Raw genomic sequence first — 27,759 nt, forward strand, 5'->3', positions numbered from 1 at the left:
CTAGTATTCATCTCCGACTGCTTACAACCAAAGTTTCATATTGTTACTTGTTTGAGATTACAACAAACCTCTATTTACTTTCTGTTTTTCCCATTAGGTTTATCAGACCAGAGATATGCATACAAGTCTTCAGTGTGGGTCAGACCCCAACCTAGTTGGGTTATTGCACTTGACATCGACCGTTTTATCCTCAATTGGAGGTGTAGTTTAGACGTTGGCCACACGTGCGAGGATACTAGGTCTATATCTCGCTCAAGATCTCCACGGTATCCTTCTCGACTGGGCGGTGACTCCACTTCATCTTGACTATTTGAATCTCTATAGTGCGCAAACGCCTGATATGACTTGTCAAAATGAGCACAGGCTCCTCCACGAATAATAATCGCTCGTCCAACTGGACTGAGTCCCATCTAAGCACTAGACATGCATCAAGAATGTATAGTCTGCAACATGGAAAATTGAATAGACAATAGAAAAATTTGGGGGTAATGCTAACTCATAAGCTACCTCACCAATTGCGCAAATAATATCAAAAGGGTCCAATATATCAGAGGCCGAGCATGCCTTTCCTCCTAAATCACATCACACCCTTCATAGGCGATACTCAGAGAAATGTCCCATCACCAACTCTATATCTTAAGGCTCAAAGTCTATGATTTGTATAAGCCTTCATCAAACTCTGACCTGCGCTCACCCTATCTTGAACCACCCTGACTCTATCCAAAGACTCCTGAAGCAAGTCAGTACCATGAGGCCTAACTTTGGAAGTCTCAAACCATCTGATCAAAGAGTGACATCTTCTACCTTATAAATCCTTAAAAAGTTACATCTCAATGCTTATATGATAGCTGTAATTATACGAAAAATTTGCCAAGGCTAAGTGCTACTCTCACTAACCTCCAAAATCCATAGCATAGGCTTAGAGCATATCTTCGAAAACCTAAATAGTCTTGTTTGACTACCTATTAGTCTGTGGGTGGAAGGTTGTACTAAGATCCATATGAAAACCAAAAGCCTCCTAAAAAGCTCTCCAAAAGCTAGAAGTGAATAATGAACCCTGGTCTAAAATGATAGATATAGGCACCCCATGCAAATAGACTATCTCACGAACATAGATACAAGCTAACCTCTCGGCATTAAAAGACATCTGACTAGGAATGAAATATGCCGACTTGGTTAACCATTCTATAATGACCTAAATACTATTGGAACCATGGAAGGTGGGAGGTAATCACATAACAAAGTCCATGGTAATCTGCTCCCACTTCAACTCGAGAGTGGGAAACCTCTAAATTAATCCACTAGGTCTCTGATGCTCGACCTTTACCTACTGACAACATAGGCAATGAGCTACAAAGTCCACCACACTCTTTTCATACTACTCCATTGATAATGCTGCCTCAAATCTTTATAGATCTTAGCTATTCCAGGTTGAATAGAATATCTGGAGCTATGGGCCTCATGCAAGATCAACTGAATCAAGCCATCAACCCTTGGAACACTAATATGGCTATCAAATCTTAAAACACCCTCTAAATCAATATTAGCCATCTTGCACTCTTTACTCAACACCTGATCATAGATCATGCGAAGTATATTATCCTCAAACCGATGACCCCAAATTTTCTCAAAAAGTGAAAACCTTGCCTCAACACTACCAAGAATCCTTTTAAGGTATGAAATATCAATTCATACCATTAAGTTGGATAAGGACTGAATGTTCCACGCCAATGGCCTATGAGAAATTGTAATACAAGACAAGATACCCATACTCAGTGACTTTTGACTCAAGTCATCCGCTATCACATTCTCCTTGCCCGAATGATATAAGATAGAGATATCATAATCTATAAACAACTCAATCCATCTATTTTGCTAGAATTAAGCTCCCTATGGGTCCAAAGATGATGAAGACTATGGTGATACATAAAGATCTTATGCATTACATAAAGATATGCCTCCAATTCTTAAGCGTAAAAACTACCATCGCCAACTCTAAATCACGAGTGAGGTAGTTGCACTCGTGCACATTCAGTTGCCTTGAATCATTGGAAATAACACGACCTTTCTATATCAACACACAACCTAAACTAACACCACAAGCATTATGATACACAGTAAATCCCTCACCCTTAACAGGCAAAACAAAAATATGAGATAAAGTAAGACACTTCTTGAGCCTTTCAAATCTTGACTCACACTTCCCAGACCATTGGAAAGGAACCTTTTTCACAGTCAATTTGTCATGGGTCCTGCAATAGTAGAAAAACACTCAATGAACCCCCATATAGTAACTGGCCAAATCAATGAAGCTACAAACCTCAATTGAAGATGTAGGCCTAGCCCAATCACGAATGACCTTAATCTTTGCTGGGTCTACCATAATCCCATCCTTCGATACCATATGTCTAAGGAATGCTACCGATTTAAGCCAAAACTCAGACTTAGAGAATTTGGAAAAAAATAAATGATCTCTAAAGGTCTTGAGCACAATCCTCAAATATTGTGTATGCTTCTCTCTACTCCTTGAATATGCACAGATGTCATCAATGAACACAATCATGAAGGAATCCAAATAAGGCATAAATACTCGGTTTATCAAATCCATATATATAGATAGGGCCTTAGTCAACCTAAAACACATCACTAGGAACTCATATTGACCATAACGTGTCCTAAAGGCTGTCTCAGGATACCCTTAGCTTGAATCCTACACTAATGGTAATTTTACCCCAAATCAATCTTAGAGAACTTTACTTCTCCCTAAAGTTAGTAAAATAAATCATCAATGCAAGCTATAGGATACTGATTCCTTATTATCACCTCATTAAGTAGCCTATAATAATACACATATACATGAAGCCATCATTTTTGTTTATGAACAACGCAAGATCTCCCTACGGAAACATACTCGATCTAATAAAACCCTTACTTAGAAGATCTTAAAGTTTAGAATTTATCTCCTTGAGCTCGGCAGAAGCCATACGGTAAGGTGCTATAGAAATAGGTCGGGTGCCTGGCTAAAGATCAAGAAGAAACTTAATATAACAAGCATGAGGAATACCAGATACATCAGTAAGGAAAACATCAGAAGACTCATTAAATATATAAAAAAAGTCAAGTGATAGACTATCCCAACTAACATAATGAATATATGCAAGATAAGACTCCCAACTTCTCAACATAAGCCTTCTAACTCAAAAATAAGAAGAAATCCCATCGGATTATGGCTAAATGATATGTGCCACATGACTGGGGTATATCAAGAATGGCAAAGGTAATGATCTTGGAAAAATAATCTATGATTGCATGATAGTGGGATAACTTGTCCATGCCTATAATTGCATAATTATCTGCTAAGTCCAATATACTAAGATCAATATGAGTGTCAATATCTCTAACAACCATAACACATAATCTAAAAACCTGATCCACTACTAAAAATCCACCCATAATAGTAGATACATATAGTGGCACTGTTATTGAATCCCAAGATGTCTCTAACTATAGGGCATAACAAGAAGACACATAAGAATAACTGGATAGCTAATCAAGAAAAGAAAAAATTGATTGACTTATACCAAAATTATACCTTTAACAACAACATCCGAAGACTCAACCTTGGGTCTAGAAGGTACTACATATAATTGACCATGCTTGCCACTTGGCCTACCTAAGAACCTTTATGTGCACCCTGGGGACCACCCTTATAACCATACATACCACCTCTATATGAGAGATAAAATACCCTAATAGGTGAAATACCCTGAGTTGAAGGAATAATTGCTCTACAATTGGGGAACTCTTACAGGAAATGATCAAAAACTCTATATACATGACATACCCCATGAACTATACAAAAACAAAAAGATCCAACTGAACCAAACTAACCACTATGACTAGAATAACCATAAGAATAACCCCTTGAAGATTGGCCGCTACCTCGGCCAGGACGATCACTAAAACTACACTAGCCTTCATTCGTAATTTGAAGAGTTTTCTTCATAGGTACACTAGACTGCCACTAAAATTGTCATGGCTAATGCGGAGGGTACCTATATTGATATCTATTTCTTTTGAACTATGAGCCACTGTTACTCCCACTGAAGCTACCATGATATCATAACCTCGTATCGCTACCTACTTAGACCTCATGATCTATCTCCTCCATAGCTTGAACATGATAAAAAACCTCAGCAAAAGACCTTTCCATTGCAACAAAATATTGATTAGATATATGAAGAGGAAGTCTTATTCCCCAAACAAATCAGCAAACCCTCTCACACACAAAAGTCAGATAGAAGTAGAATATCAATCCAACTCATGAATATGAGCCTTATACTCCACAACAGTTAGGATCCCTACTCTAATATCAAAAACTAATCCTTCAAACAATCCCTAAGACTACAAGGTATATACTTCCCAAAGAAGATCTTGAAGAACTAAGTCTATGACTTTGGAGAAGATCCAGTAAGACTAGAATCAAGATAAACTATCCACCAATGTCTACCTTCCAAGTCCAACTAAAAAGTAGTGTAATCCATAACATAAGTCTCAACTAGGCCTAAATTATGTAGCCTATCCTTATAAGGAATTAGAAACTCATAAGCATTATCACTTGATGCACCAGAAAACCTAGGATGAGCCAATATCAAGAATCTACCCAACATTTTCTACTCCTCAATAGACATAGCAGGCTGGGAAACCACTAGCTAAGTGAATACTAGTCGAACAACCACCGATGCAGAAAGAACCTTAAATGTGGGAGATACACTTATAGGCTACACCCGTACCCAGTACTACTTTGATATGTATACTATACACCATCAGATGGTGCACCACCAACCAATTAAAAAAACTAAACAAATGCATCTTTAGGTAAAAAAGAACAAATAAACCTCGGTGAAGCCTAGGGTGGTCCTTAGCCTACTATTGGCTGGGGAAGAAAAATATCAGGCTTGGGGGAAGGAATAGGGTCTGGGGAAGGCCTTTATCTGGGACTCTAGTTGGGGAAATATTTCGAGGCTATTTATGACCTCTAGGTTATCTAAAAATAGTAATAGGATCCTTAGACTCAGTCTTGAAACCTTTATCTCATTTAGCAATAGCACGTGTCTTAGCTATCTATGAAAGAATAAAGCCAAAAGAATTCTTTTGAAACTAAGTCAAACTCTTAGCAAAAAATGAGTGAAAGAATTGAAGAACTCCTAAGAATGTCCTAAAGAATATAAGAATCGTATGCCACTATTCTAATCCGTAGGACTCTACAAACCATTTGCTCTAGTACAAATAATACTAGTGAACCTAGGCTTTGATAACAATTTGTCATGACCTAATTTATGTGTAAAGATGACACCTACTATATTACCCCTAGTTAGTAAGCCAAAAAATAGCCCAAAGCTACAAACAATGGCCTATTTAGTGGAAAATAATGTAAAAGGCCGAAAATCAACAAATTTAGACTTATAGTAAAACAAAACAACAAATATAATCCAAAAGATAGATAAAACATAGATAACCATCCCATAACCTAGTAGATTTAGTACAAGAGCTACTACAAATACACCACAAGTTCTTAAATAGTCACTTACAATCTATCTTAGTAACAACAAACTAGAAAAAGATAGATAAAAGAAAAAAGGGGAACACCAACTCCAAAAGCTCACCCAATCTTTGAAATTAACTATGGATGAGTATTGAATCAATGGTGGCAACTAATACTTAAATCTACACCAAAAAGTTAAGAAAGTATAATATAAGTACCAAAACCACGGGTATATAGTAGACATCATCGACCGACCGAGCTAAATCATGATATAAATGTGAGATAAAGTAAGCTAAGTCAAGTTGAAAAAATGAAAAACCTAGAAACAAAATCCAACACTACTGCGCAAAAATAAATCAATAAATTCTAATAATTAATGTAAAGATTACACAAGTATATATTAAATTACCCGCCATAAGCTAATAAGTGTGGAAAAGTAAATAACAAATTCAAGCCCCCCTAAATCCTGGAGGATACAATGAAGGAAAGTAAATAGACGAATAACCATAATCTACCAACTATCTTGCTATGACCAAAAATCCATCCCTACCATATTCATCATAAATAACTAACAATTGTCGAACTTTAATCGAAGCTCATATCATCAATAGCATAATCATTTATCAGAATTGAATCAATGCTTATACATCAAAATCATAATCTATTGCTAGACTCCAATCGGTTCTTATATCAATGTAACTAAATTATCAGTTTTTTTATCATAAATAACATCAACTCCTAAAGTCAAACCACAATGACCTCTAAGTATCTAATTTCCTTAAATCCCATAGTTAGCATTTGAAATGTAAAACAAGCACATAAGGGTCTACCAAAACTAGCTCAGGTCTTAGCCTAAGGTAGATAATGAGTGGTGATTTTACCACTCATTTCCACTCAACATTCATGCACATTACCATGTTTAGAAGGAATAAATATGACATAATTATGATTGAATACACTAATATTCACACTTTTAGGCACATAGTTCATGAGAGGAAAAGATATAGATTGAAGCCAAAAATTATCAAAAGAAAGTTCGAAAAGTGCGACTGAAAACCTGGAGCAGAATGGCCTCAATTACCGTGGTTGTGGTCTGATAACCATGACTACAGTAGTCAATCATGGTTAATAAATCATGGTTATGTAAGTCAACCAGGTTCACAACATCCACAGTTGCATCTAAGCTTGTACGATCGTGACTCAACAAAAGATTGTAGCCTAAGACCAAAACTGAAAATGCATATGGCTGATCCCAAATTTGACAAAAGAGGAATAAAACCCTAGGCATCATATATATTGAACATATTCCATATTCCTCAATAGTTAGGTTTTTGTTCTTGAGTTCATATCCTCTATTATTGGAGAAGAAAATATTGTACAAATTTTGGGTGAAAAATACATTTGAGTATCTTCTAAGTCGAGGAATAGTCATTTCCATTGGATATTTGTGGGAATTAAAAGTTTGAAGTAATATTAACTTATGAATTTAATAAATTATTTCAATTGATATTATAGGTATATCATTGCTTGTTTATCTTTTGTGTAGCTAGATCTCCCTCTTGGGGTTATGTCTGAATAAGGATTAAAGTGTGTGTGGCTTGTTAATGTTAGCTTCTATTTGGTAGTTCATGTTGATGGGTTTTATCATTGCTTGACCAATTTGGTTAGTATTTATTGGTGAAATCTCCAAATACCTATATGGGTTTGATAGGTGAAAACTCCAAGCTCTAGAAAGCTCAAAGCCATCTTTAAAAGAAGGTTTTGGGTGAACATTAGGAATTTATATCATCTTTGAAAGAGGGAAGTGGATACCAAAGCAATGGTAGACAATTATGTGTGTAGTTTACTAGTCTATCCCTATCTTAGACATAAAGGTCATTGTGAAGTTAAATATACCATGGGTATCATCCTAGAAATAAGGATGCCTAAATTGAGGTTTGGTTACCAATTATTGAACACACCTATTATGTATTCACAATAATAAATAGGTGAAAATTTAATGTTTTGTTGAAAGACTAGCCTCAAAACCTATAACCCAACCTACCCACATTTGACCTACTAAGAATGAAGTTGGCTACTAGTATCCATGTATCACTTCCTATGCCTAATTGATAAAAATATAAATGTTCATATCCCCAAATTTATATGAGAAAAACCCAAAAAGAAACATTAGTGTTAATACTTATCTTCCCCATTTTTATATTTTGTGTATTATTGGTTTGAATTTAACAAGTATCCATTCTTTCAAATTAATGTTATTTCCATTCACATTGTTCCTTGTGGATTCAGCCCTGACACCAAAGTTCTTTGAGCGTTATTAGTCTCAAATTAGTCCCTTAGAAGGCCACAAATTGCCTTTACATTTGAAAACATTGAAAACCCCCAAACCATCTTGTATCATAGGTATGAGCTTGGTAAACAACTTTTATTTTGAACTTACTCAATCTCCACTCACATTGTCCTCATGGATTTTACCTTGACTCTTGAAGGCTTATTATATTTACAATGACCATCTTTTACTTTAATCCATGCGTAAGTTGAGAGTTATCAAATTCCCTTTTGTATGTCTACTCAGAGTTTGGTTACTATAGGTAGGTCTTTTGTTGAGGTTTCTAATAACTCTTAAGTGATGGAGGATATGCATTTCTGACGCCCAAGGGGTTAGTAATAAGAGGTCTAGATGTTAGGATAGTTTTATTGGAGTTATAGTAGCTTCTGATTCAAAGGTAGTGGTTTTTAGGATAGGTACCTTCTATGTTAGTCATATCAGCCTCAAAGTCAGCCCTATATTCCTATTCAGGTAGTACTTTAGATTATGAGGGAGGTCAGTTTAATGTCAGTGACCACCTAGGTTAGGGTAGCATTTTGGCTTTGAATTGTTCGTATTCTAGTTATTATAGTTGTGGTGGTTATTTTGGGTCAACTGGATCTTCTATTTCTTTTTTTGATTATGGTTTATTTTATCGTTATAAGGACCATGGTCATTATTCATGAGAATACCCTAGCCGTGTACCCTAGCCATAAGATAATTATTGCTTTAGCTTAAAGTGTCCCCCTATTAAAGCAGTTCATACCTCAGCTAAAGGTGCTTTGGATGGTCGTAGGGGTGGTCTCTAAGGTACTTATGGAGGTTTCCAGATAGGTAAGGGAGGTGATTAATTAGGATCACAGTAAGGTGGCAGGCATGACTAGTTGTATGTAGTACCTGCTATACCCAAGGCTGAGTCTTCGAATGCTGTTGTCATAAGTATAGTTTTAGTGTGCCACCAGTTGGCCATTGTTGTATTTGACATATGATCCACTTATTCTTACGTGTCTGCTTATTTTTCTCCAAGATTAGAGTTATTTTGGGTTTTATTAATTATGCCATTACATGTATCTACTTCCATGTGTGATTCATTAGTAGTGGATCAGGTGTTCAAATCTTGTGTTCTGATTATGAGAGATATTAATACTCATACTGATCTTATTATATTAGGTTTGGTGGATTTTGATCTGATTCTTGGCATGGAGTGGTTACTCCATACTATCATGTGGTCATGGATTATTTTACCAAGATTGTTACCTTAACTATATCCGGCATACCCTCAATTATGTGGAAGAGAGTAGTTGGGTTGATGGGAATTATTTCTTATGTTAATGATAGGAGGCTTATTTAGAGGAATTATGAGTCTTATCTTGTTTATATTTATGTCATTAGTGTAGAGAGTCCGTCGCTTGACTCTATTCTTATATTTAGTGAGTTTCCAGATATTTTACCTACCGATCTACCTGGTATACCTCCTGCCCATGAGTTTGAGTTTTTTATTCATCTTTATACTTACACCCATCCTATTTCTATAGAACCTTACCATATGGCTCTTATCGAGCGTAAGAAGCTGAATTGCTAGCATCAAGATCTTCTTGGTAAGGGTTTTATTTTATCGAGTGTATCTTCTTCAAGAGCTTCTATATTGTTTGTGAAGAAGAAAGATAGATCTATGCGGATGTGCATTTATTATAGGAAACTTAATAAGGTAACAATGAAGAATCATTGTCGTATGACTCATATTAATGACATATTTGATTAGCTTCAGAGTAAATAGATGTTTTCTAAGATTGATTTAAGGTCTGGTTACTATCAGTTGAGGATTTTGGCTGAGGATATCCCGAAGACAGCTTTTAGGACCCGTTATGGTCATTATGAGTTCCAAATGATGTATTTTGGGTTGTCTAATGCCTCAACCATATTTATGGATTTGATGAACCAAGTGTTCATGCCTTATTTTTATTCCATCATGATTGTGTTCATCTATGACTTCCTTGTGTATTCTTGGAGTAAAGAGGTGCATGCACAATATTTGAGGATTGTGCTCCAGACTTTGACGTATCATATGATTTTCTCCAAGTTTTCTAAGTGTTAGTTTTGGATTGAGTCGATGACATTCCTTGGACATATAATGTCTAATAATGGGATTATGGTAGACTCAATGAAGGTTTAGGATATTCATAATTGGGCTAGCCCTACATCTCTGACTGAGATTTGTACATTTAATAACATGGCTGGTTATTATATACGGTTTGGTGAGGGTTTTTCTACTATATCAGTGCCTATGACTAGATTGAGTTTTAAAGATTTTACTTTTTGAAGGTTCAAGGAGTGTGAGTCGAGCTTTGGTAAGATGAAGGAGTTTCGTACTTCGTCTTATATTTTGGCTCTTCCTATTGAGGGTGAGGGATTCACCATCTATTCTGATGCTTTTGGTGTTGGTTTGGGTTGTATATTAATGCATCAAGGTCGTGTTACTACTTATTCTTTTAGGCAGCTTAAGGTGCATGAGCGCAACTTGCCACTTATGATTTGGAGTTGGTGGCAATTGTTTTCGTGCTTAAGATTTGAAGACATTATCTTTATGGTATACGTTATGAGATTTTCATCGATCATCATAGTTTTTAGTATCTTATAACCCATAGAGAGCATAATTCTAGGTAGCTAAATGGATGGACTTTCTTAAGGATTATAATATCTCTATCTTGTATAATTCGAGCAAGGAAAATATGGTAGCAGGCGCCTTGAGCTAGAACACTGTGAGTATGGGTAGCTTGGCTTGTATTTTAGTTCCTCAAAGGCCGTTGGCATAGGACATTCAGTCCTTAGCCAACTCAATTTTTTGACTTGATATTTCTAATCATAGGAGGATTCTTTCTAGTGTTGAGGTGAGGTCCTCACCATTTGAGCAGATTTGAGATCATCAGTTTGAGGATTACAGACTTTGCATCTTTCGTGATTAGGTGTTGAGTGGTGAGTCCAAGATGGCTATCATGAATTCTAAGGGTGTCTTGAGATTTTATAGTTGCATTTGTTTTCTAAGGATCGATCACTTGAGTCAATTTATTTTGTACGTGGCTCATAGCTCTAGATATTCTATTTATCCAGGTACAACAAAGATGTATATAGATTTGAGACAACATTATTGGTGGAGTAGTATAAAGCGAGATGTGGCAGACTTTGATTCTCGTTGCCTATGTTATTAGGAAGTAATGGGTCGAGCATCAGTGACAAGGTGGTTTGATTTAGAGATTTCCCATTCCCGAGTGGTAGTAAGAGCAGATTATGATGGACTTTGTTAGGGGTTAGACTCACACTTCCTATGGTTTTGATGGTATTTGGATCATTATGTTTCGGTTGACCAAGTCACATATATTTTATTCCTATTCAGATATCCTTCCGTACTGAAAGGTTAGCCTTATATATGAGTGGGAGATAATTAATTTGCATGGTGGTCCTACATCTATTATTTTGGACCGGGTTCCTTGTTCACTACTAGCTTTTGGAGAGCTTTTCAGGAAGAGTTAGGTTATCAGGTGGATCTCAGTACAACCATCCATCTGCAGATAGATGGACAGCTGGAGCAGCCTATTCAGGTTCTTGAGGATATGCTTCGAGCCTGTATTATGGATTTTAGATGTCAATGGGAGGAGTACTTAGCATTGATAGAGTTTGCTTATAATAACAGATATCATTCGCATATTGATATAGCACCTTTTGATGCTTTGTATGGTAGGAGGTGTCATTCTCCTATTGGATAGTTTGAGACTTCTGAGATTAGGCCCTGTGGTACTAATTTGCTTTAGTAGTCATTGGATAGATTCAGGGTGATTCAGGATAGGTTGAGAGCAGCTCGGAGTGGGCAAAAGGCTTATGCGAACCATAGTATTCGTGCCTTGAGATTTGGAGTTGGAAATTGGGTATTCATCGATGTATCACCCATGAAGGGTGTGATAAGATTAAAGAGGAAAGTAAGCTCAGCCTTAGACATGTTGAACCTTTCAAGATTTTTTGCAAAGTTAGTGAGATGGCTTATGAGTTAGCCTTACCTCCAGATTTTGCTGGTGTCAATCTATTTTTCTATGTTTCTATATTGCGTTGGTACATTTATAATCCATATTATGTGCTTAGATGGGATTCAGTTCAGTTGGATGAGTGGTTGATCTTCATGGTGGAGCTTGTGCTTATTTTGGCTTGTGATGTCAGGTGGTAATACAATAAGGAGATTCTGGTAGTTAAGTATCATGATTTGATTTATGAGTCATGATGGAAGCTACTGTAACCACCAATAGGTAAGCCAAACCATAACCCATAGCTAAACACAATGGGTTTGCTTGGTGGAAAAATGCCCAACATTGGTAGAAATCAATATCACAACTACCAAATAAACAAAGTATTTGAAATAGATAAAGGTAGTCAACATAGATACCATCCCTTAACCTAGTAGAGCCAGTACAAGAGCATCTAGAAAATAATAATAATACAACTTAAGTATCAAGAATATTTAGTAACATCTATCTCGAAATAAAAGATTGAACATAGAATGATAGAAGGAAATAGGTGACTTTGACTCCAAAATCTCACCCTATCTCCAACTATCAACATAGCATGAACTTTGTTCAACGACAAAAAATAGTACTTGAATCTACACCAAAAAGGTACAAAAATATAGTATGAGTACCAAACCACCGGGTACTCAATAGGCATCATCGGCTGACAGAGCTAAATTATGATATACATATGATAAAATGCAAAATAACATAACTAAGTCAAGGTATAGACAAACCTAGAGTAACTCCAATATCCCAGTGCATAAATAAGTAAATAAATCAGAATAATAGCATAACATAACATAAAGCATCAATACATGGAATTATAACTACAAAATTGGCTCCCATGCACCAATTAGTGTGGAAATATAAACAATCCATTGCAATCACCAATATTCATCATTTTCAATTAATTAACACTTACAAAATAACCATCATGTCGCAACTAATCCCCGTGTATCAATAAATCATCCTTTATCAACTAGTCATTATTTATCAACTAAGTAATCTTAACAATCTAACCAACATTTATCAACTAATTATCATATAACTAGAATTTATTAATTGCATACCATATTATAATTATTTTCTCATTTTAACACTTAGCTAGAATCACTATTGTCAATCTTACACCCCAATATTGTCATACCATAATAAGTATGACATCATTGCATAATGTGTGAGTGCATATATGTCGATATATATGTGTGGGTGTGTGTGTCTAGACTTGAACTGGTATTGATATTCGACAATATCCTCATAAATATCATCATCAATATCATCCTCCATATCATCACCGTAGTATCATCATCAATATCGTAGCAATCAAGGTATAAATAGTCGATACCATCATCAATGTCATAACTATCCTCAAACTTCTATCGAGCATACCAGACTTGAACTGGTATAGGAATAGTTCATAGCAGAAGTAATATCCAAACTTGTACCGATAATTATATCATTATTATCATGGCTATAGCATAATCATTATAGTATTTAATAGCATAACCATTAAGATTGTTTATTAACATGATCAATGATCATAATCAAAAATGTGATCTCTAGCATAATCAACAACATGATTACCAATATAGTAAATAAGCACGATCTTTAGCTTAGTCAATAGCATAAGTTCTAATATAATTAATAAGCATACTCTTTAGCATAATCCATAGCATATTCGCCAATGTAGTCAACAAATTTAAACATGATTTCTAACATAATCTATATGTATTATCAAACATAGGCAATAACTTATCAGTAGTCTAATTAATGGCTTATCATTAGCATAATAGATAGCTTATTATTTGAATAATTGACAGCTTATCAATAGCTTGATCAATACCTAATCCATGGCATAATCTATAGATTATTCTTAGCATAGTCATAACTTAATCGCCAATATAGTCATTAAGCATGACCTCTAGCATTAGCAATAGTGTAAATGCTAATATACCGATAAGCATAATCACTACCATAGTTAATAGCCCATTTATAGTAATGACTCTTTCGATCATTTTTCATATTTTTCTTATCTTCAGCATTTGAGCTTCTGCAAAGCTGACCCAAGTCATTTATGACTTGCTGGGACCGACCATTTGGTTATCAAGCAATTTATTTGTTTTTTTAAAGCTAATTTCCTATTTTAATGTCTTTGTTGGTTCCAATTGTCCACCGCATAAAAACTTTAGTGAAACAATTCCAAATGCAAATTCTAGCTATGCCAGCAGCTCTAAAATATCAATTTTAGGCTAGGTAGACGTTTGGTTCATGTCCTGATGCATCTGAGCTCTTTTGATCTATCAAATGAAAAGTTGATAATTTACAAGTTTAGGTATGGGACCCACATCTGGTCAAAATGACCTCGGAATAAAAATTTGACTTCGCTAATGCTTTTCGAATATTGAATTTAGTGTGGTTATATATTTTGTTTGTGAAAATTTGATTTTAAATAAATCTTGATGCATCATTGGGAACGTTGAAATTTTCTAAGTTTTGCTGGTCCTGGTGCGATGAAGATCATGGCATCGCGATCATGGCTCGCATCGTTGCGATCACAACTTCTCCTTGCCCGTGGGTCTACAAATAGACCCCTTATAAGCGATTTGGGTCATTTTCTCATCACCCATGAGAGCTTAAAACCCTAAATGGGTATAATAACTCAAATTTAATCATGATGGGTGACTTAGGAGCTTGTTTATCATATTTTATCAAAAATACCTTTGAATTTAATGTAAGAATCCTTTAAATTCATGCTTGAGTTTCTTAGTTTTGACCCAAAACCCTAATTTAACTTAAGGCTTAATTTTAGCCCAAAATATGCTTAGTTTACAGCCATTTTTAGGGTTATGATTCCTTGTTCATGTATGAACATTAGGTTGGCCTCGAAAATGCATTTTCCTTAAGTGGGATCCACTGGGGTATTTGGCATCATTTTTGGACCCAAAGAATAATAGGGAAATATGGGTATCGTTAGACTCGTATTTATGACTAGATTATGTTTTTTATAGCATAATGACATTTTGGGGGTTATGAAGTGAAGAGGAACATGTGGCGTATGAAGTGAGGTTTTGCAATTTGGCATTAAGGTAGGATTCTATCTACTTTTCTTCGTAGATGATGTGTGATATATATTGCGTATTTAGATGTCAGGCTTGATTATGAGTAGAATAACTTTGCCTTGGTTATTGATGTTTAGGGATTAGATAAGGGTTTTGGACCCGTTAGATGGTATGTTTATAACTTTTTAGAATCCTATTTCCTTCTCACTAGTATAGATTAGTTTGTTGCATGGATATGAGAAAATGATAGATTTGGGATATGGTTTTAGTATTGGAAACATGATAAGTATAGTTTAACCCTATTGAGCTAGTGTGGTAGTCTTGAAATCATAATATGGGTAGGGTTGACTTCAGGACCCTTGTTTATAGTAGAAGTTCTTATCTTAGTCTTGAATATGGATTACTTGACGTCTAGATGTTAAACTAGATACCTTATCCTAGTTTGGGGGCATAGATGCATAAATATAGGAATTGAGGATTAGAAGTGGGATTGTTTGGTCCACATAAACCAAGACTTATTTTAGCATTGTGGACTTAGCTGCGGATGTTAGGCGTAGTTGAGATTAGTAAACCTTAGTATAAGGTTACTTCATGGCATATTGAATGATGATGTATTCTCCCTAAATAATGATATTTTAACCTATAGATATACTACTTCCTTTGTGATATGATGTTTGACCTATAGAGATGCTATTTCCTCTTATATTGATATTTGACCCATAGAGATGCTATTTCTTTCTAGACTTGATACTTGGTCTATAGAGGTGACTTTCCTCTTAGATATGACTATTTTCCTCTAGAAATAATATTATCCTCTTAGTTATGATTGTTGGGCCTCTAGATATTACTTTTCTCTTAGTTATAATTATCTGGCCTATAGGGAAGATATTCCTCTTAGATATGAAAATTGTCCTAGAAAGGTGACAGTCCTCATAGTCCTGATATATGACCTATAGATATGCGATGTCATACGCTCATTATATACTTCTTGATATTATGCCTCTTAGATGAGAGATTATTATATACTTAATGATATTATGCCTCCTAGATTTGAGATACCTCCTATATGTGAGATAGTTAGTGTTACACTACGGCTTACAAATATGATTATCGATATGTGTTTGAATATGTATATGGGCCAAAGGCCATAACTATGATGTTGTGATTATTTTGGACATAATATTGGGCCGAGGGTTGTGTTATGATATTGGTCAGATATCCGATAAGTGATTGTCTAGGCTAAGGATACGGTTGTAGATTAAGAATATATATATATGTTTATATACATATCTTTTTGTTATGGAAGGAGGAAGATGCACTATGATGCTTATTATTCCACTGATTGAATACTGGTGATAGCATGCATGTATTTGGTACATTCATTATTATTATATTGGTAAATGATGTGATTTTATCTAAAAGATAATCTTATGACTATTATTCCTAATTAATGGTTAAGATATGTGGTAGCTATTTGTCTATTATGTGATTATAGTACTTAATAGAGAGGAATCTAATATAATAGTTAATAAACCTTACTTAGTTGAAATATGGTAGCTAGTGATGGTTGATTGAAAAATGGTGATGTCGGGCTAAGCGTAGGTGAAGATTGGCTGATATTAATGACTAAGTTTATGGTGTTGATTAGTTGATAAATGAGGAGTGTGTGTTAATGAGGCTAGATAGTAAGATATGTTGGTGATAAGATATGAGTACTTAATAATTATAAAAAGTTGATAAACAAGTATCAGTTGGTAAATGATGATTAGTTAATGAATGGTATTAGTCAATATAGGAGGGTTAGATGATAAATAGTAATGTGTTAGCTAATAATGATTAACAGATATAGGATGATTAGTTGATCATGATGAATAGTTGGTGAATGGCAATTATGGTGTAGTGATGAACCTTGACTAGATGTTAGGTATTGGCTATTTAATAAATAATGGTTAGTTTCTATCCCATGAATAAGGATTATGTGAAGGATAATGTTTAGGCTAATGATTAGTGGTCATGTGATGACTAGTAAATTAGTTTAATAATAATAATTATTGGTTATATAATAATGATTAGTTGGATAGTATTGGCAAGATAGACATTTTTACGATGATATAATTATGATTATGAGTATACTAACAATCTTGTAGATCTACCTCTTTTTCCATGTCTTGAGTCCGTGCTTCTATTATATGTCTATAGATATACATGTATTGATGATTATGATTATATTGATACCCAACAAGGATGAAGGACACTGTAATGATATATTGATACTCACTAATGCTAGATGATACTGTGATGATATATTGATACCCGACAAGGCCAAAGGATACTATGATGATAAATTGATACCTGGAGAGTCCAAAAGATAATATAATGATATATTGATACCCGATAAGGTCGGAGGATATTGATATGATATAATGATACCCGGCAAAGCTGGAGGTTTATTTTGATGATGATATTTATGACAGAGATTGTTATTATGATGAGCTTATGATATTTATTGTGTACCTTGCATTCATGCCTGCATGGTAGTATTAGACCCTAATAGTATTATAATGAGGTGTTAGAATGAGGATATGATGATCTAGGTTATGAATTGAGATAACCTCTTGTTTATATGTATATATATATATATCCATCTAGCTATATGAAGCTATGGGTTTACCGTATATGCCTTCCTTTATTTATTCATATTGTATATTCGTTTCATAACCTTGTATATTTCTATATATCTTTATTTCACCCTTTATTTGTATATTTTTTTGGGATATATGGTATAGCATTGACATCTATTGAATATGAATGGAATAAGATAGTTCACCTTGATACTTTCTTAGTTTTATTATGTTTGACTCTTGAACTTGAATAGAATAGTTGTCCTTTATTATTCTCACTGACTTGTTATATGATTGTTGGACGCTTGGGTGTAGTTTCCATTATGTTTATAAGATGTATATTTCTGCTTTATCTTTGGAGCCCAGTTGGAAGTTGCTACTGAGTACCATTCATTTGGTACTCATACTATACTTCTACAGCCTGTAGATTATAGTATGAGTTATTGCCATTAAAGTGTGTATCATGTGGATCAACATAGTTTAGAGACTTAGAATGATCTCCTGACGCTCAGAGTATTACTTATCTCTCTCTTATGTATTAAAATAGTCTCTATGTTGTATTATGAGATAAGTCATATTGGTGTATTTCCCTTGATATTTCACTTTGGTACTCTTATTATATTTCAAAGCTCTTGTACTGATACCAGAAGGTTTTTGGATGTTATTATGTATTGATATTTCTTTTATTTATTCCGTATTCTTTTCCTTACATTATTAAGTAGTCTGTTACTAGCCGTTGCAGACTATGGGTTGGCTTTCCTACCGATGGGTTATGGTTTACGCCATTTGGAATTGGAGCACTAGATAGCATTCGAGCCAAGGTTTCATTGATGTAGTGGTACAAGAGCTAAGTGTTTAGTAGAGTCCTGAGGATCGGTGCAAAGACGTCCTTAAACTATCTTTGGGAGGCTAAAATGACATTTTAGGAAATTAACTTCTTGACTCCTTATTGTGTTCCTGTATTTCTTTTAACCTCAAATGTACTTTTTGACTCTACTATATCCCTAAAGAATGATGCGACATTGTCGACAGATGTGGAAGAGACTTCAACATGCATTTCTCGAGTTTTAGCGTAATGTCGTACTAGAGTTTCAGAGATAGATATTAAAGACCTTCAACAACGGACAAAAATGAATTGGGCCAGCTTAGGCTCTAGCAAAGCTTGTGACTAATTCAGCCTTTAATGTTCATCATTGGGAATTTGAGTCATGTTGTAGATCCCTCTCAACCATGAATGATGTTTGATTTATTGAGTAGTTCTTAGACCAGAGTGGGGTTTACCTGTATTCATCAGGGTTATTTACTGGCTTTAAGTACGATATTAGATTTGTTATGTGGTCCAGTTATTTTCCTATGCTACATCCTCCTGAGTCGGACATTGGTGCATGGATGTATTAGAGGGTTAGTATTGTTACTCTATTTGGAATTGGAGCACTAGATAGCAGATGAATCTTCCTTCCATCAGGATGTTGATTATGAGAGAACCATAAAGAGTACAAGTATTGAGACCTATAGAAATGACGGTAAGAGAAATGTCATCTGTATAGTGCTGTTGGTATTTTATCCGAGCATGAGGATTCTACCAATAAAGTTTAGCTTTACCTACAGCCTAGCAACTCTACGCAGATAGTATTCCATACTATGATTAGTCTTCAGATTAGTCCTGATGATAATAGTAGGCAGAGTCCCCATCTAACTTGCAGAGTATGGTATGGTTCTTCGAGCCATGGCGATCATTCTAAATTATGAGGGATAGTATCTCAGAGTATTTTAGAATCTTGGTTTGGATGTGTCATAATAAGATACTGGTTTTGAGAATGCCCCAGATTTGAGATAGAGAATCAACAAGATTTAACACATACTCCCTGCCAGCCTAGACTTCCTAAGAAAGACTATGATTTAAGAAGTATGGACATAATTTTATGGATTTCACTCAACATTACTTGGCCAACCATTTGGGTTAAATTTGTGTTCTATCCATATTAATACTTAAGAGTTGTTACGACTGTAGAGAGACTGACTACTAGTCTAGGGAGTGTCCCTGATATGAAATTTTTAGTAATTTAGCTCATTCAGATCATCCTCATAATGTTGTGGCATCTTCAATTAGAGATAGTGTGTGGCACCTCTATTGACAATTCAGTCAATCGGTCTGAGTTAGACCCGTTCAGATTTATTTTTCCCTATGTCTATCAAAGATTTGATTGTGAAAGTCACTACTATTGGTGTTCTTTTATTTCCTACAATTATCTCTTATTATATGTATTGGGGTTTTCATACCCATTGATGATTATGTCTTGATAAATTGATATCGGTTATTATGTGGCTTATTATTGGATGCATGATTTTGTTACTGCTCCATAGTTTATTTCTTTTAGTTGTGGATGGAGTAGATCTATATTAATGTTTGCCCCTATGGATGTGGTTTTTAGGTTTGAGTCCAATTTATTTTGGCACGTTAGCCCTATTATGACCTTTGAGTGGTACATGATATTGATGTTCATTTTGGTACATCCTGTTCAATATGTTGATATTGATGTTGTTATTGCTATTATTACCTTTACGGTGAGGTTATTGATATTACGTGACATTATTACTTGATATTATTACTTGATGAATTTGTTCCTCATTGGGTAGCTATATATACTAGTGGTATCAAGTTAGACTTTTATTTTCTTGTGATATTATTTGGTGGCTTGAGAAGATATAGCCCAATTTAATGATTTCTTTCCCCTAGTGCAACGAGGTTTACTGTGTTCCCTTTTGTGTAGTTTTTGAGTCCGTAATTTAGTTATGTCCTCGTTCTTGAGTTTGAGACTCTTAAACTTGCCTCCTATATTGAGAAGGTCTTTTGCTTTAGCTATCCCCTTTTATGTAGCCTGTGTGAGAGATGGACCAATTCGAGGCCCATTCTTTAGTTGTGACTATTTTACCGCTCGATTGTATTTTTTAGATTGAGTATCATGGATTTATCTCTTACGTTTGTTAGGTTGGTTCCCTTGTGGTGGTTTACCCTCGTTACTAGTGTGGAGATTAAATACTCCTTTTTTATTTGACATGGTTTTAGCTAAGGGTGTTAGAAGGATAGAGACAGATGGCCTTTCCTATGATTGCTTCTTATGTTGGCAAATTAGAACCTCTTTAGCTTAAGTTGTTGGTTTTTTGGCGGTGGTCTTCACTTTGACCTTGGTATTCCATCTTCGATGATGCGATTCTTGGATGGATCGAGTGGTGATTTTCCTACTTTGGTATATTAGGAAATCCCCATTTAAGTGTTTGTATGGCCTAATGAGGTCTGGTGGAGTATTTTTCCTTGACGATATGTTCTTGTGGCTATTCTTTACTGAGATAGAGTGTTAGATTGATAAGTTGTTGGCTAAAGTTGCATTTCTCCAAGTTGCTAGAATTTTTGTTGATAATGGTCTGGTTTTCAGCCTTGTGAAGTTATAAGTATGTTTGGATAGTTCATTCCCTCCAGCGGATATAGAGTGGGTTATTTGTATTTTTAGCTAGTGATTCATCCTCTTGCATGATTTCTATTTTGTGGCTATATTTTAGGCCCTCTAGCTGATATAGAGTTGGTTGCTTATGTTTTTATTCGGTGGTTATCCCTGTGGTGATTTTGTTCACTAGTTATGTGTCAACCGTGGCTTGGTATGATTTATCTTGGATATGTCAAATTTTGATACTAGAGTCAGTTTAGGGGAGTTGACATTGATGTAGCCTTATTGGCTCAGTTTTTGATTTGATGTCTTGGAATGGCAATTTGAAAGTATGATAAATTGGGAGAATTAATTCCTACCCATATTTATGTATGGTTTGGGTAGTTGAGATCAAGCGATTCATACTTGGAATTGAGATTTTAGCTTGGTGTTGTAAAGCTTACGTGCAACTTTCATTTTAGACTTGTGTCAGTTCAGATTTTATTTATAGGCTGGTTGAGCCTAGTCCATAGATTGCCTTTTCGGTCTTCCCAACTTCGAATGGAATATGGTTTATAAGTATTCAAATGATAGCCCATGGACCCAGTATTGGTTCTTTCATCTTTGACCCCGAGTCTCTAGTTCTCTTTGGGAATTTTAGATAATTTACTCAATCTAAGTAATATAGCTGAGTTAGATTAAGTATGACTTCATTTTCAGTGGATGAAATATCTATGAGTGTAATATTTAGTGATGAGTAGTTATACCTCATATTTTGAGATTTCTGTATGATTTTTCTTCCGAAGTGGTTGCAGTATTGGCATGGATTCATCCCTCGATTATCTCCATTTGTGTATCCAGACAATGTCTTATGAGATTATTCTCATGTTTTCCATATGGACTCTCAATGGGTACGCTTTAGTTCTTTGAGTTCTCTGTGATGAGACTGCATAGACGAGACTCCAGTGATTTTGTTCCTAGCTTAGAGTGGATATCAGGTGGAAAATGGTAAAGGGCGTGTATATTTGGTTTTGGATTTGGTGGCATGACTCATGACTTAGGTTGGCTTTGGATCCGATGAGCCTTTGTTGTTTTATGTAGATATAGATATAGTATCAGTGTGTTGTGGTTCAGATCTGCATGCATCAGCCTTCTTGGTTCAGTGTGAGTCCAGTTAGCGTTTAAGTTGAGTTTTAGTTGTTTGGAAATAGAATGAGAGTTCCGGTTGAAAAAGTGATACCTGGAAAAATCCCTTGCAAGTTTTCTCTCTTTATTGAGGTTACCTGGGAAATTAAGTTGGGAACATACGGGCCCAATACCTCATTCTCTCAAGACTTTAGACTTTCGGGGACAAAAATCCTTGTAGTAGTGCATATTGTAATGACCTTTCTGGTCATTGTTCATATTTTGCTTATCTTTACCTTTTGAGCTTCTCTATAGCTGCCCCAAGTTATTTATGACTCGCGGGGACTGATGGTTTGATTATCGAGCAGTTCATTTAGTTTTTAGATCCAATTCCCTATTTTAAAGTCTTTGGTGGTTCCAAATGGTCACCAAGCAAAAACTTTAGTGAAATGATCTCGAAGGTGAATTTTGGCTATGCCATCAAGTCCTAAATACCATTTTTAGGACAGGTAGACCTTTGGTTAGGGTCCTGATACACCCGAGTTTATTTCAACCTATTGATTGGAAAGTTAAAAATTTTAAAGTTTAGGTATGGGCCCCATATTTGGTGGAAATGACCTCGAATTGAAAATCTGACTTTGCCAATGAACCCAGAATATCAAATTTAGTATGGTTATATATTTTATTTTGCAAAAAATTGATTTCAAATGAATCTTAAGGCATCGTTGGAAACTTTGAAATTTTCTATGGTTTGCTAGTCCAGGTGCAACTATGATCGCGGCAAGGCCATAGCGATCGTGGTACCTCGATTGCAGCCCTTATCTTATAGATCAAAACTTCTCTTTGCCTGGGGTCTATAAATAGACCCCATAGTTCTGATTTGGGTCATTTCTCTTCACCCTTGAGAGCTTAAAATCCTAAATGGGTATTATAACTCAAAATAGATCATGGTGGGTGACTTGGGAGCTGGTTTATCATCATTTGTTGCGAATACCTTCGAATTTAATGTAAGAATCTCTTGAATTCATGCTTGAATTTCTTAGTTTGGACCCAAAACTCCAATTTAGCTTAGGGCTTGGTTTTAGACTAAAGTATGCTTAGTTTTTACCCATTTATTGAGGGTTACGATTCCATGCTCATGTATGAACATTAGTTTGGCCTTAGAAATGCATTTCCCATAAGTGGGACCTACTTAGAGCTTTTATTATCATTTTCTGACCCACAGAACAGTAGTGCCATATGGGTATCGTTAGACTCGTATTAATAAGTAGATTATATTTTTGATAGTATGATGGCATTTTTGAGATTATAAAGTGAAGACGAGCATATAGTGTATGAAGTGAGGTTTTGCGGTTTTGCATTAAGGTAGGATTATGTCTACTTTTCTTCATAGATGATGTATGATATATATTGGATGTGAATTTGGATGTTAGGCTTGATTATAAGTAGAACAACTTATCCTTGATTATTGACGTTTGGGGATTATATGAGGTTTTTGAACAAGTAAAATGGAATGTTTATAATCTTTTAGAATCCTATTGCCTTCTCCCTAGTTTAGATTAGTTTGTAGTATGAATATGATAAAATTATAGGTTTCGGATATGGTTTTATTATTGGAAACATGATCAGTATATTTTTACCCTAATGGGATAGTATGGTAGTCTTGAAATAGTAATTTGGGTAAGGTTGACTTGAGGACCCTTATTTCTAGTAGAATTTCCTATCTTAGGCGTGAATATGGCTTACTTGGCATCTAGAAGTTGAACTAGATACCTTAGCATAGTTTGGGGAATAGATGCATAAATATGGGAATTGAGGATTAGAAGTGGGATTGTCTGGCCCACCTAGTTCAAGACTTGTGGACTTAGTTGCGGATGTTAAGCATAGTTAAGATTAGTAAAACTTAGTATAAGGTTACTTTGTGGTGTATTGAATTATGATGTAATTTCCCTAGATAATGATATTTGGGCCTATAGAGATGCTACTTCCTTTGTGATATGATGTTTGGCCTATAGAGATGTTTTTTCCTCTTAGATTGATATTTGGCACATAGAGATGCTATTACCTCCAAGACTTGATACTTGGCCTAGACAAGTGACTTTCCTCTTAGATATGACTATTGACCTATAGAAATGATATTCCTCTTAGTTATGATTGTTGGGCCTATAGAGATGACTTACCTCTTAGTAAAGATCATCGGGCCTATAGAGTTCATATTCCTCTTAGATATGATAATTATCCTAGAGAGGTGACATTCCTTATAGTCATAATGTATGACCTATAGTTTGGAGATGTCCTACACTCATTATATACTTCTTGATATTATTCCTCCTAGATGTGAGATGCCTTTGAGATTAGAGATCATTATATGCTTAATGATATTATGCCTCCTAGATGTGAGATGCCTCCTATATGTGAGATAGTTATAGTTACACTACAAACACAAATATGATTATCGATATAAGTTATGGATATGTAAATGGGATGAAGGCTGTGATAATGATGTTGGGATTATTTCGGTCATATTATAGGGTCAAGGGCCTTGATATGTTATTGGTTGGATATTTAAGAAGTGATTGTCCTTGTAAAAGATATGATTCTAGTTTAAGAATAAACATATTAATGTTTATATACACATCTCTCCAGTATGGGATGGAGACAGATATGGTATGATGCTTATTATTCCATTGATTGAATACTGCTGATGGCATGCTGTACTACCCCAAGAATTTCAACTAATAGTAGAACCTTATTTCAATCTCGTAAGAAATAAAGTTAGTGATTTGGTAGCAACATGATCTAGCTTGATGAGTATTAGGGCCTCAAAAGTGTCCTAGCTATTAGACAAATCAAAACATTCCTTGCCGATTGAATTCTTGAGATGGATATTGGTATGGTCAATTTCAAATGAGCATATCTCTCGTTATACTATGAATTTTTTAGCTCATGACCCACCAAATGATAGATAACTGAATTAACTTTCCAACGATAACAATTTCGGCAAAATTCATTATCAGAGAAAAGAGTTATGCCCATTTTACTCCAGCATATCAGCCTAGAAATTTCGTGACGACATTTTGTGATGACTTGTCACAAGCCTGACGGCTTGTCACAAATGTCGTCAACATAAGCAGAAAGTCACAAAATCCAACATTTTGTGATGACATTTTGTGACGACTTATCACAAGCCTGACGGCTTGTCATAAATGTCGTCACCGTAAGCAGAAGATCACAAAATCCAACATTTTGTGACGACATTATGTGATGACTTGTCACAAGTTTGACGGCTTGTCACAACAAGTCGTTGACCTTAAGCTAAAAATCATAAAATTCACCCTTTTGTGACGACATTCATGACGACTTGTAATAAGTCTGACGACTTGTCACGAATGTCGTCAACTATTTTTTTCAGCAATTTAATGATGTTTTTCTAGGGTATTTTGGTCTTTTTCCAGGACTTCCCATGACTTATAACCCTCAAAGAACGTATTTTCTTCTATTTCTCTTTAGTTAAACATTTTAAAATTCTCTACACACCTTCAACCACAAGGTTAGGGTTTCAACATAAAAACCCAATTATCTAGAGATTCAACCGTAAGAATTCAATAATTCTTCTATATTTGAATTCCCCATTAAAAGTTCTACGAGGGACATCCAATAGTTCATGAATAACCTTCAAAAATATTTTAAGTCCACCAAAAGCTCCAAGTTTAAGGTATGTGATTTTGAATAAGAACACCCTTTTGTTCTTGTGCCCAAAAGTTACATATTTTCGTAAAGTATGAAGAATTCCTATCATGTTATTGTATTGTGAGTTTTATAAAACTATGTCTTACCCAAGCTTTGAGTTGTAATATTATTATGCATATTAATGCTTTAAAATGTCAATTTATGGTTTAAGTTACATAATTCAACGTCTATATCATGTTTTGAGAATTTCAAGTCCGATTGTTGTGAATTGAACCTTATGGTTAAATCATGAGTTTGAGAATGGGATGTTAATGATTTTTAAAGAATATCAAGAAGTGATTTTTGATTGTAAGTTAAGATAGAAATCCACATTCTTGAGTTGGTAGTAAAGGGGATGCATTTTGGCTCCCATTATATATATGTATCTTGTTGAATTATTTTAAGGTGGATTTTCTAAAGTTCTAAGCTTAGTAAGGGAGTAGTATTTAGCACCGAGTTGGGCTTAATTCCGAGGTCTCATGCCCCAGAACTACGTGCCCCCGTATGTTCTTGATATACACCTAGTGGGTTAAGATAGTGATCACTAGAGTTAAGGTTTTATTTGATGGCAAGGATAGAACAACTCTCCTCAACGTGGGTAAGAAGTTGGACACCATGTAGCTCACATGGTTTATGTCGGTTAAGAGAAACTCCCTAAGTTCCTAAAGTTCTCTAAGTTCTAAAGTGTTCCAAGTTTCAAAGAGTTGTAGTCTTAAAGTTACGAAGTTTTGAAAGTATAAGTGTTTTGGAAGATATGGTCCTAAGAGTTTCAGGTGTCATGATAATTTGAGTTTTTAAGTAAAAGCATAATGATTTATGAGTCTTGTGGCATATATTTATTTCAAGCTATGTGAATATGTTTTACACCATGCAGGTTTTCTATAAATGCTTATGATATTGAGTATTTTAATTGCACACTCCCCTATATGCTCAGTATATTCCCAAAGTACTGACCCACATATTTTGTCTGTGTACCGTATAATCTCGTAATGTAGGTTCAGGTGCTCAGTCTTAGCCTCACCAGTGATCCTTTCGAGCACTCCTATCTATATATCTGCCATGGTGAGTCCTCATGTTTTGAGGACCGGTTATTCACAGACTTCCAGTTTTATTTAGTAGCTTTTTAATTCTTGTCAGTTGAGTATGAGTTAGTTGGGACCTATCCCAAAGGCTCTCTAGTTTGGAGTAGTAGAGGTTTGTCAGACTAGTCATTAGATTATCAGTACTTCAAGATTTTCTTTGAGTTGTAGTTTGTTCAGACGAAGTATTACATTTATATTTCTCATTTTATGATGTCACATTGTTGAGTTCATGCTATTCATCTTTAAGTAAACTAATATATGAAATAGAAGACTCAAAGGGTTAGATTGGGGCTACTTGTAGCCTTAATCACCGTGTGACATTCTGGGACCCGGTTGCGGGGCGTTACAAATGCATAGATTTCTTATATTCATGACTATTATATCGGTAAATGATGTGATTCTAGTTGAAAGACGATCTTATGACAGTTCTTCCTAATTAAGGATTAAGCTATGTGATAGATAGTTGTCTATTGCTTACTATAGTACTTAATGGCTAGGAATTTAATATACTAGTTAATGAACCTTGCTTAGTTGAAATATGGTAGTTAGAGATGGCTGATACTTGGTTAATGATGATGTTGGGCTTAGCATAGGTAAAGATTAGTTGATATTGATGACTAAGTTTATGGTGTTGATCAGTTTATAAATGAGGAGTATGTGTTAATGATGTTAGATAATAAGAGATGTTTGTGACATGAAATGACTTGTTAATAACGGTTAATATTTGATAAATAAGGATTAGTTGGTAAACGGTGGTTAGTTAATGAATGGTGTTAGTTAATAAAGGAGGGTAAGATGATAAATGGTAATGTGTTG

Source organism: Capsicum annuum, chromosome 9, assembly GCF_002878395.1.
Source record: "Capsicum annuum cultivar UCD-10X-F1 chromosome 9, UCD10Xv1.1, whole genome shotgun sequence".
NCBI lineage: Eukaryota > Viridiplantae > Streptophyta > Magnoliopsida > Solanales > Solanaceae > Capsicum > Capsicum annuum.